Source organism: Pelodiscus sinensis, unplaced genomic scaffold (assembly GCF_049634645.1).
Source record: "Pelodiscus sinensis isolate JC-2024 unplaced genomic scaffold, ASM4963464v1 ctg64, whole genome shotgun sequence".
NCBI classification, from domain to species: Eukaryota; Metazoa; Chordata; order Testudines; family Trionychidae; genus Pelodiscus; species Pelodiscus sinensis.
In genome coordinates this window covers 405607-415052 of record NW_027466015.1, presented here as the reverse complement: position 1 = coordinate 415052, position 9446 = coordinate 405607, and positions in this window count along the sequence as shown.

Sequence of the window (9446 nt, the reverse complement as noted above, 5' to 3'; positions counted from 1 at the left end):
CTGAACGTGAGATGTAGGAGCCCAGTCCTAATTCCTTCAGGCTTTTTATTTTGAAATTTGAACATTTATCTACACTAATTCTCCTCCTTTCTCTTTCACTATCCAATAAATGCATGGACCAAAATTATAGGTGCTTTGTGAATATGCTGACTTGAGAGTGGAAAGATTTCATATTGTCATGTATAATTCCTAGTAACCCATTTCAAATATGAAAAACTAGGTTGATACCTGTTTGGATCAGGAGCTGTTGAATTCAGTTCACCATTTGCAGTATCTCATTAGGATGTTTAGTGGAGAAGATATTGTTTTTTTTTAATTTATTTATACTGTGGGTAAAGCATGGGCTCACAAGAATTCCTCCATTGTTTAACCATGAGTCTCAAAACATTTGGTGTTTTTCTAAAGGCCTGGAGTCAATTGATTATGTAGGAATCTCAGCTTTCATTTAAAAAAAGTTCTCTAAACTTCTGGGCATTACAGCTAAGGAGGAAAGCTTTAAACCATGAACCCTAAATACTCAAGAAATAAAAGGCCAATAAAAATCCAACATGTTTTATTTTTAAAAAATCTTATGATTTGTAGACCATTCTCATAACTTTGTGTAGGCGTTCTTTGTGATTTTTGGGTTGGCAATACTGCTCTTTGATTGGTGAATTTAGAGAGGTCTCTCCCTTCAGTTTCCCTTTGTAGGGATAGCATATTAATGTATTGAAAATGATTCCCCCAAATGGAAGTGACTCCCCATAATTTGTTCCCCACAACTTAAAGTGTTTAGATTTATTATTAATTCTTATTCTTATTCTTATTATTATGTTAAGATTGTTAAATGTTTAGATTTATGATTATTATTGCCCCTTTAGAATATAATGTATTAGGTCATGTAACTTAGAACTGTTAAGAATATAATCCTATGTAGCCAGAAACAGCCCCCCCCTCTGTGCCCCAGGGCATGCTCAAGCTTGTGCAAAGGGGCTGCTTGAAATTGACATTGCAGAGATACATTGTAACAATGCATTGTCAAGCCACTAACTCTGCTATGGGAGCCAAGCCCTGTAATTGACTAAGGGCCTTGTTACATAATTGATGCCTGTTCTCTTTAAAACATTGTAACTTTACTCAGCACTCAGAGAATGTTTTAAGCAAAACCACCCAGAAACTTTTGTAACTACAACTTTTATTATTATACAAAATACTGTATGAATGTATGAGAGAGTGCTTGGACGATGAATGAATGGTTCTGAGAGGTGCCAGCCTGAGAATGCAGCAACAAAGGGCTGAAGAAGGCGTCAGGTGCCAGTGCAACCAAAAGGTGTCAAGTGGAGAAAACCAAGTACTGGAGATCCACCCGATGAGATCACTGATGAGCACCTGGCAGCCACCCTGGACATCAGCATGATGCAGCAATTCCCATAGACTGGCATAGGAAGAAATTCCTATAAGAACTGGACTAAAAAACTATGGAATCAGAGTCCAAGGTTCTGCTGCCAGCCCACCAGGAGCTTCAGATGCGCATCTGATCAGGACTTCGCTCCCCACTCCCATCACTTGTGTACAGAATACCTGGCCAGTATTCTGTCACAAGCAACTTCCAGGCTGGTAACTATACACAGAACTTGAATGAATGGATGTATGAATGAATGTTTATATATATATGTGTGTGTGTGTGTATAAGGGTTAAGTAGTGATAGGAATAAGTAGTTAAACAACGTTGTTTGCTTCTATCTTTTCTTTATTTTTTATTATTATCTTTACAATAAATGTGGCTTTTTGCCTTATCCCCCTCATAAAATCCTGCTTGCTTTTATTTGGTACAACACCTTTCCACCCTCCTTTTTTGTCACAGGTCATCAGAGAATCATAGAGACAATGGAGAGTAGGGTGAGTCCATGACTGTGGTTACTGACTGGTCAGGGTGACTAACTATATCGACCAGTGGTCTGAATGAGCTATCTACTGCCATCTGCTAATCAACTGTAGGAAAAGGCATCACGAGCAGATCTTATTTATATAGACAACCTACTTTGCCACAGAGATCAGTAGACACACTTGCTGTGTCAAGGTGATCAATTTTGGCTCTTTGGGGTTGAAATTCACTTAAGACTTGGAGCTGGGAGAATGAAATGTTGTTATCCATATTGTATGATTAAAAGGTAAAAGACCTGAACTTAATATGACCTGGCTTAGGGTCTACCATAACTTGAACACTAAGCAGACAATAGTGAGTCACATCTAACTGAAAGTCACCGAAGATGGAAACAGATTTTATTTCTGGTGGTGTAGAGTCTATTTGGGAGTCCTCAAATATATCTGACACTTTATATCCAGGCTACATCTAGACTGGCATGATTTTCCACAAATGCTTTTAACGGAAAAGTTTTCCGTTAAAAGCATTTGCGGAAAAGAGCATCTAGATTGGCATGGATGTTTTTCTGCAAAAGCACTTTTTGTGGAAAAGCGTCCGTGCCAATCTAGACGCGCTTTTCTGCAAAAAAGCCCCGATGGCCATTTTTGCGATCGGGGCTTTTTTGCACAAAACAAATCTGAGCTGTCTACACTGGCCCTTTTGCGCAAAAGCTTTGTGCAAAAGGACTTTTGCCCGAACGGGAGCAGCATAGTATTTCCGCAAGAAGCACTGATTTCAGACAGTAGGAAGTCAGTGTTCTTGCGGAAATTCAAGCAGCCAGTGTAGACAGCTGGCAAGTTTTTCTGGAAAAACTTGCCAGTCTAGACACAGCCCCAGTGTTTAAAGGCAGAGCTGACTAGAATCAATTGAGACTCCTTGTCTTGGCTCAGTGATCATTTGAGCAAAACTCATTGATAAAATCTTGTGTAGACTGACCTTGGACTCAACATGCAGGCAGTGTGTGGAAGGGCAGTGCAAAGGGGGCAGTGGTGGTGAGGGACCATATTACCTAGTGAAATCAGTGGTGCTGAAATCACTAAGGACTGGAATTTGACCACAGAACTGACACGTTCTTAACAAAGACTCCGTTTTTGCTATTTAAAAAGTAAATCAATGTAACAGAAAACCGCATCGCTCTCTGGTAACTTTCTAAAAATCAAACTTTAAACTTTATTGAAAAGATTGGATAGTTTGCAATTGAAAATATTTGACCTGCACTTAAGGCAACTGATTTAATTTTGTGTAAAATTTTGCATAATAAAGGATGGCATTTTTTTAAAAATGTTCAACTAGATTGATCTACATTTTGATCAGCTCTACTTGTGATGTGATATTTGTGTGTGGTTGTGGTTTGTTGTGTGGGTGGGTTTTTTTTGCTCAACAATAAATCCTGGGTGGTGGGGCCCCGCCAAAATGGTTCGAATTGGGCCCCTCACTTCCTAAAGCCGGCCCTGGATGCTGGTGCTGCATTTGCAGTGCTCGCTGTACAGTACACCTTTCTGGGACCCCTCGTACAGAGTGCCGTGCGCTGGCTGTTGCAGCAGCCTGGGCTCGGCACAGATCTCGAGAGATGTCTGAGTCTCAGTCATGAGAAAGGAAGCAGCACTGGCAGCCCTGAGCATTCAGACATCGTGAGTCCAGCCCCAAACACTGAGAAATGCCTTAAACCAGTGGTCTCCAACCTTTTTACACCCAAGATCACTTTTTAAGTCTCAGAACAGGCGAAGATCTACTGCCCCGCCCCTTCTTTGAAGCCCCGCCCTCTCTATTCTCCTGTCCATCACTTGCTGAAAGCCACAGTCAGCTTGCTGGGGTGTTTCAGCCCTCCCAGCTCCCACCATTCCTCGCAGCTACTCACCTGTGTTGTTGCTCGGTGAGTAGCTGCTCCTCAAATGAGGAAATCAAATGTAAACGTACTGCGCACGCACGCAGTTCAGAGAGGGCTCAAGAGGTACTCTTAGAGCCCCTGAGATCTACCGGTAGCTCACGATCTACTGGTTGGTGACCGCAGCCTTAAACCCTGAGGGTATGTCTACACTACAAAGTTAGTTCGAACTAACGGACGTTAGTTCGAACTAACTTTCATAGGCGCTACACTAGCGCTCCGTTAGGTCGAATTTAATTTGAACTAACGGAGTGCTTAGTTTGAACTAGGTAATCCTCATTCCACGAGGATTAAGCCTAGTTCGAACTAGCTAGTTCGAATTAAGGGGTGTGTAGCCCCTTAATTCGAACTAGTGGGAGGCTAGCCCTCCCTAGGTTTCCCTGGTGGCCACTCTGGCCAACACCAGGGAAACTCTAATGCCCCCCTCCCGGCCCCGGACCCCTTAAAGGGGCACGGGCTGGCTACGGTGCCCGTGCCAGGTGCAAGCCTGCCAGCACCCAGCCAGCAGACCCTGCACCTGGCACGGATCGAGCCACCCACCCGATGCCCCCCCAGCCCTCCCCCTCTTCCCGGGACCAGGCTGGCGGCTCCTGGGAGCTTGCCCGGGACCGCAAGAGGCGGGCACCTGCCTGGGCTAGTGTGGACATTGTGGACCTCGTCCACGATCTCCGCACTAGGCACAGGAAAGTGGCCGGCTTGGGCAGGAGAGCTGCCAGCCTGGCCACCCAGGAGCAGGTGTGCAAGAGAATCAAGGGGGTCCACTGAGACCCCCGACCCTGAGCCCTGAGTTTACAATGGCCGTCCTGGGTCAGACCAAAGGTCCATCTAGCCCGTCTGCCGACAGCGGCCAACCCTAGGCACCCTGGAGGGGATGGACCGAAGACAGTGACCAAGCCATTTGTCTCGTGCCATCCCTCTCCAGCCTTCCACAAACTTTGGGCAGGGACACCACTCCTACCCCCTGGCTAATACCACTCCATGGACCCAGCCTCCATGACTTGATCTCACTTCCCTTTAAATTCTGTTCTAGTTGTAGCCTTCACAGCCTCCTGCAGCAAGGAGTTCCACAGGTTGACTCTTTGCTTTGTGACGAACAACTTTCTGTTACTACTTTGAAGCCTGCTACCCATTCCTTTCCGTTGGTGTCCTCTAGTCCTTCTTTATGGGAACTAATGAAGAACTTTTCTTGATGCACCCTCTCCACCCAACCCCTGCTTTTAGAGACCTCTATCCTGTCCCTCCTCCATCTCCTCTTTTCTAAGCTGAACAGTCCCAGTCTCTTTAGCCTCTCTTCATATGGGACCTGTTCCCAACCCCTGATCATTTTAGTTGCCCTCCCCTCTCCCAGCCTCTCTCTTCCCCTCTCCCACCTCCTTTTCCCAGTCTCCTCCAGTTTTGTTCAATAAAGACAGATTCCATTTTGGAAGACACGTTATCTTTATTTTGTACATCAAGAAGAGGGGCTAGGGAAGAGTAAGTGGAAGGTGAGGGAGGAATGGGGCATGAGCCCCCGATGGGGAGGACTGGGCTGGCTCCGCGGGCTTCTGGGGGTGGAAGCTCTCCTGCAGCCCCCCCAATTGCCCCCTCTCGCCAGATGGCAGCCTGTGGCAAGTGCAGCCGGTCTGATGGCCGAGTGCTGTGATGTGCCCAGTGTGGGCACTCAGGGCACTCCAAGCCAGGACTGCTTTGCAAGCAGGGCACCCCTGAGAACTGTCTGTCCGGGGTGGGGGTCGGGTCCCTTTAAGCACAGCCCTCGGCTAGTCTGAGACAGCATCTCCACGCTCTAAGTCCTCCTCTGATGCCCTGCCGGCACTGCTTCCGGCATCCTTAACCCCGGTTCAGAGTCCACTTAATGTGGACGCGCTAGTTCGAATTAGCAAAACGCTAATTCAAACTAGTTTTTAGTTTTTAGTTCTAGATGCGTTAGTTCGAATTAACTAAGTAGTTCGAATTAGCGCTGTAGTGTAGACATACCCTGAGATTTTAAAGTAATAAATGTTGGGGTCTTTTCATTTGACTTCTCGTGTTGGAGCCTCTCGCTCCCAGCTCCCAACCTGCCTTTCTTGCCCGTGCGGGCAAGCAGAGGAAAGCTGAGATCCTCGGGTAACTGCAGAAACCCAGGAGCTGGCACTCCTGATACAATGGCAGCTGTTGGCAGCACGGCAAAGAACCCGCAGGTTTGGACACAGCCCAGATGGGTGGGCATGAGAGTCGGAGCCCGAGGGGCACAGCCAGCCACCAGGCAGGAGGTGGGGAGCCAGAGAGATTAGTGGAGGACATACTGGGGTACTGAGTTCCAGGGAGCATGGCCCTGCTCTGTGGGCTGTCATAGATCTCGCTGAGATGGTGGCTGTGATAACAACTTTCCATTCCAGCTCCGTCAGGGAACACGTGCCTACCCCTTCTTTAATGACAGCCAAGACAGAGACAGCCAGCGGCTGCCCAGAGACGCCAATGAGTACAAGCACGGGCTTGGACTTGGCTTGTTTGCAGCTATGTCCCGCTCTCAGCCCAAAGCGGCCGAAGAGGGGCAGCAAGCCAAGAACAGAAAGGGAAGTGACCGGCAGCCCTGCGTGCGCTTCTGGGCGGAGTGCTGGCTGGACAGAGGTTCTGGGCTGGCGGAGACCGGAGTCCTTGCTGCACTAGCTGTGCTGTGTGTTTCCTGTGGGTACAAACACAGGTTGCGCTAGCCGCAGGGCTGGCCCTACCATGAGGCCAACTGAGGCAGCCGCCTCAGGTGCCAGACTGTGGGGCAGGGGGGCGGGCACTAGCATCCAGAGTGTAGAAAATTGTGTCTGCTGCTGGTGCATCTGTATTCTCTCTGCTCCAGATGCACAGAGATGGGGAGGGCTGTGCTGGAGGAAGGAGGGCACGAGAGACATAACAGGCAGGCAGGAGAAAAGGGGCTTGGGGGCGTCATTTGAGCTCCCCGCCTCAGGTGCCAAAATGTTGTGGGCCGGCCCTGGGTAGCAGCTGTTGGCGAGTCACAGAGCCTCTGGCACGGTTACATCTGCAGCGCTCTGCAGTGTAGCCTTGGCCGTGGCCTAGGGAGCAAAGGAGCAGCTGCCTCCTTCCTGTTGTTTGTTCCTACAGTGTCCGGGGAACCAGGACTTTGACCATCATTGCATCAAAGAAACAGCTGACTCATCCCAACAATCTTTCCTCCTAACAGAAGCGCTCACCAAGGTCCCCGCTATTGGCTCAGCACTTGGGCATAGAGAGTGCAGCGAGCTGCCAGGCCTGGGAGGAGACTTGGAGAGCGTGAGGCCAAGGTGTAGGATTATCAGCCAGAGAAGACATGTCAGACTGGCCAGTGGACTGCTGGAGCCAGCAACTTCCGGGTGGGTAGGAAGAGAAGGTGGCTCACTAGTGCCCTGCGGCACCAGAACCCCACCACGGCCACCCTCCCCCATCTCTTCCTGCGCTATCTGAGCAGCCCCAAATCGCTCCCTCTGGATCTCACTCAGCCTGGGTCCTCAGCCCGGCCCGGCTACACTGCTCCGCAGTTCGGACTAAGGGTGTGACTAGCCCTGCGCCCCAAAGGCCGGCGCTGTAACTCCCCTGGGGGGATGCTGCCATCCCAACCCCAATTAACGTGCTCCTGAGTGCGCTGCTGGCCACGTCCCCTTAGGCCTCATGGACCTGCCCTCCCATTCTTCTTCCAGGGCCTCTGAGGAGCCCCGCTTATGTGTCTCACCCGTCTGGGCCCTTCTGCAATGCCAGGCCAGTTGGGCCTGAGGACACTGACTTTCCAGGGCTCTGTGGCCCAAACACCTCCACTCCTTTCTTCATACCACAGACCACGGCACCAGGAACCCTCCGCTTCCTCAGGATTCCGCTTCCCGCTGCTCCCGCAGTGCCCCCCTCGGGCCATGGCCCTGGCCTTATGTAACACAGATTATCTGTTGTCTCCATGCCCATATTTTCCCTGCTGCAGACAGGACCCTGCCATGCCCTCCTCTGACCCTCACTGCCAGGCCCAGGATTATGGGTAGAGTCCGGCTTGCGTCAATGCAGGGTGCTTATTGCCAGGCAGAATGTTCTACGTGAGAGCCTCAGGACTTAACCCTCACAGCTCCGCCTGACTCAGAGAGCGCAAGGCTGGCGCGGCGGAAACACAGGGCGAATCTTCTCTTTGGGAGTTCCTGGGAGGATCCAGTTTCTCATTTATTTAAAAGGAGGGAGCAGCAAATGAAAATAAAGGAATTTTTCATTTGAAAAAAACCAAAGTTTTCAAAAACTAAATTTCTCTGACATGTTTGGTTTTGACACAGGCCATTTTTCATGGGGACCCTTTCCATGTCCCAGCACCCACTGGTCTCTTCCCTGAGCGTAGTGCAGGCCTGGCCCCACAGCCCTGAACCAGGGAGAGGTATTGCAAGTGCTACAGCTCCAAAGAGAACAGCACAATAGAGACAATGGATTTCAGGAAGGCAGAGTTCCGTAAACACAGAGAGCTGCTAGGTACAGTCCCATGGGAAGCAAGACTCAGAGGAAAAACAACTGAAGAGAGTTGGCAGCTTTTCAAATGGACATTATTAAAGGCCCTAAAGCAAACTAGTCCATTGCGTAGGGAAGATAGAAAGTCTGGCAAGAGACTGCCTTGGCTTAACCAGATCTTACATGATCTAAAAATCTAAAAATAGTGGAAAGTAGGTCAAATTACAAAGGATGAATATGCGCAAATAATGCAAGTATGCAGGAGCAAGATGAGAAAGGCAAAAGGAAAAAAATGAGCTCAGTCTAGTTACAGCCATAAAGGGTAACAAGAAGACATTCTACAAATCTATTAGAAGCAAGAGGAAGACTGAGGACAGGGTAGGCCCACTGCTCGGTGAAGAGGGTAAAACAATAACAGGAAACTCAGAAATAGCAGAGGTGCTTAGCGACATCTTTGGTTCGGTTTTTGTCAAGAAGTCTAAAAAGGTGTTAGAAGAAGAAGGGAGAAAAATTCTTCTCCTTCGTCCTCTGAAGGTAGGACAAGAAGCAATGGGCTTAAACTGCAGCAAGGGAGGTTTAGGTTGGACTTTAGGAAAAACTTCCTAGCTGTCAGGGTGGTCAAACACTGGAATAATTTGTCCAGGGAGGTTGTGGAATCTCCATCTGGAGATATTGAAGAGCAGGTTGGACTGACACCTGTCAGGGATGGTGTAGACGGAGCTTGGTCCTGCCGTGAGGGCAGGGGACTGGACTCACTGACCTCTCGAGGTCCCTGCCAGTTCTAGTGTCTATGATTCTAGCCATCAGCCAAGCCCATGGCCTCCAGCAAGAGACTGACCAGCCCCTAAGTGCGCAGGAGGGCCACACATCAACGCGTGCTCCTCTTAGATGACGAATCGGTGAGCTTTTCACGTTGGGCAAAGGCTGTTTTTGTGCCAGGCAGCACAAGGGGCACCTGTGCCAGCCAGCTGGGAGTAGCCCTGGGACAAGGCTGCAGCAGCTTGTCCTGCCTCCCTGCAGCATTGTGTCACCTGTTTAGAGCCATGTTCTGCCTGGGCACTGATGGGCACAGGTCTGTCCAGCCGACGTAGGGCAGAGCTGCAGAACTGATGCTAATGTTCTGCCCAAGCTGGGCAATGTAAGCAGCAGGCCAAGCCAGGGCCTTGCTCATCCTTCTTCCACCTCCGCTGGCGGATACCAGCAGGCCCTTTCTGTTGG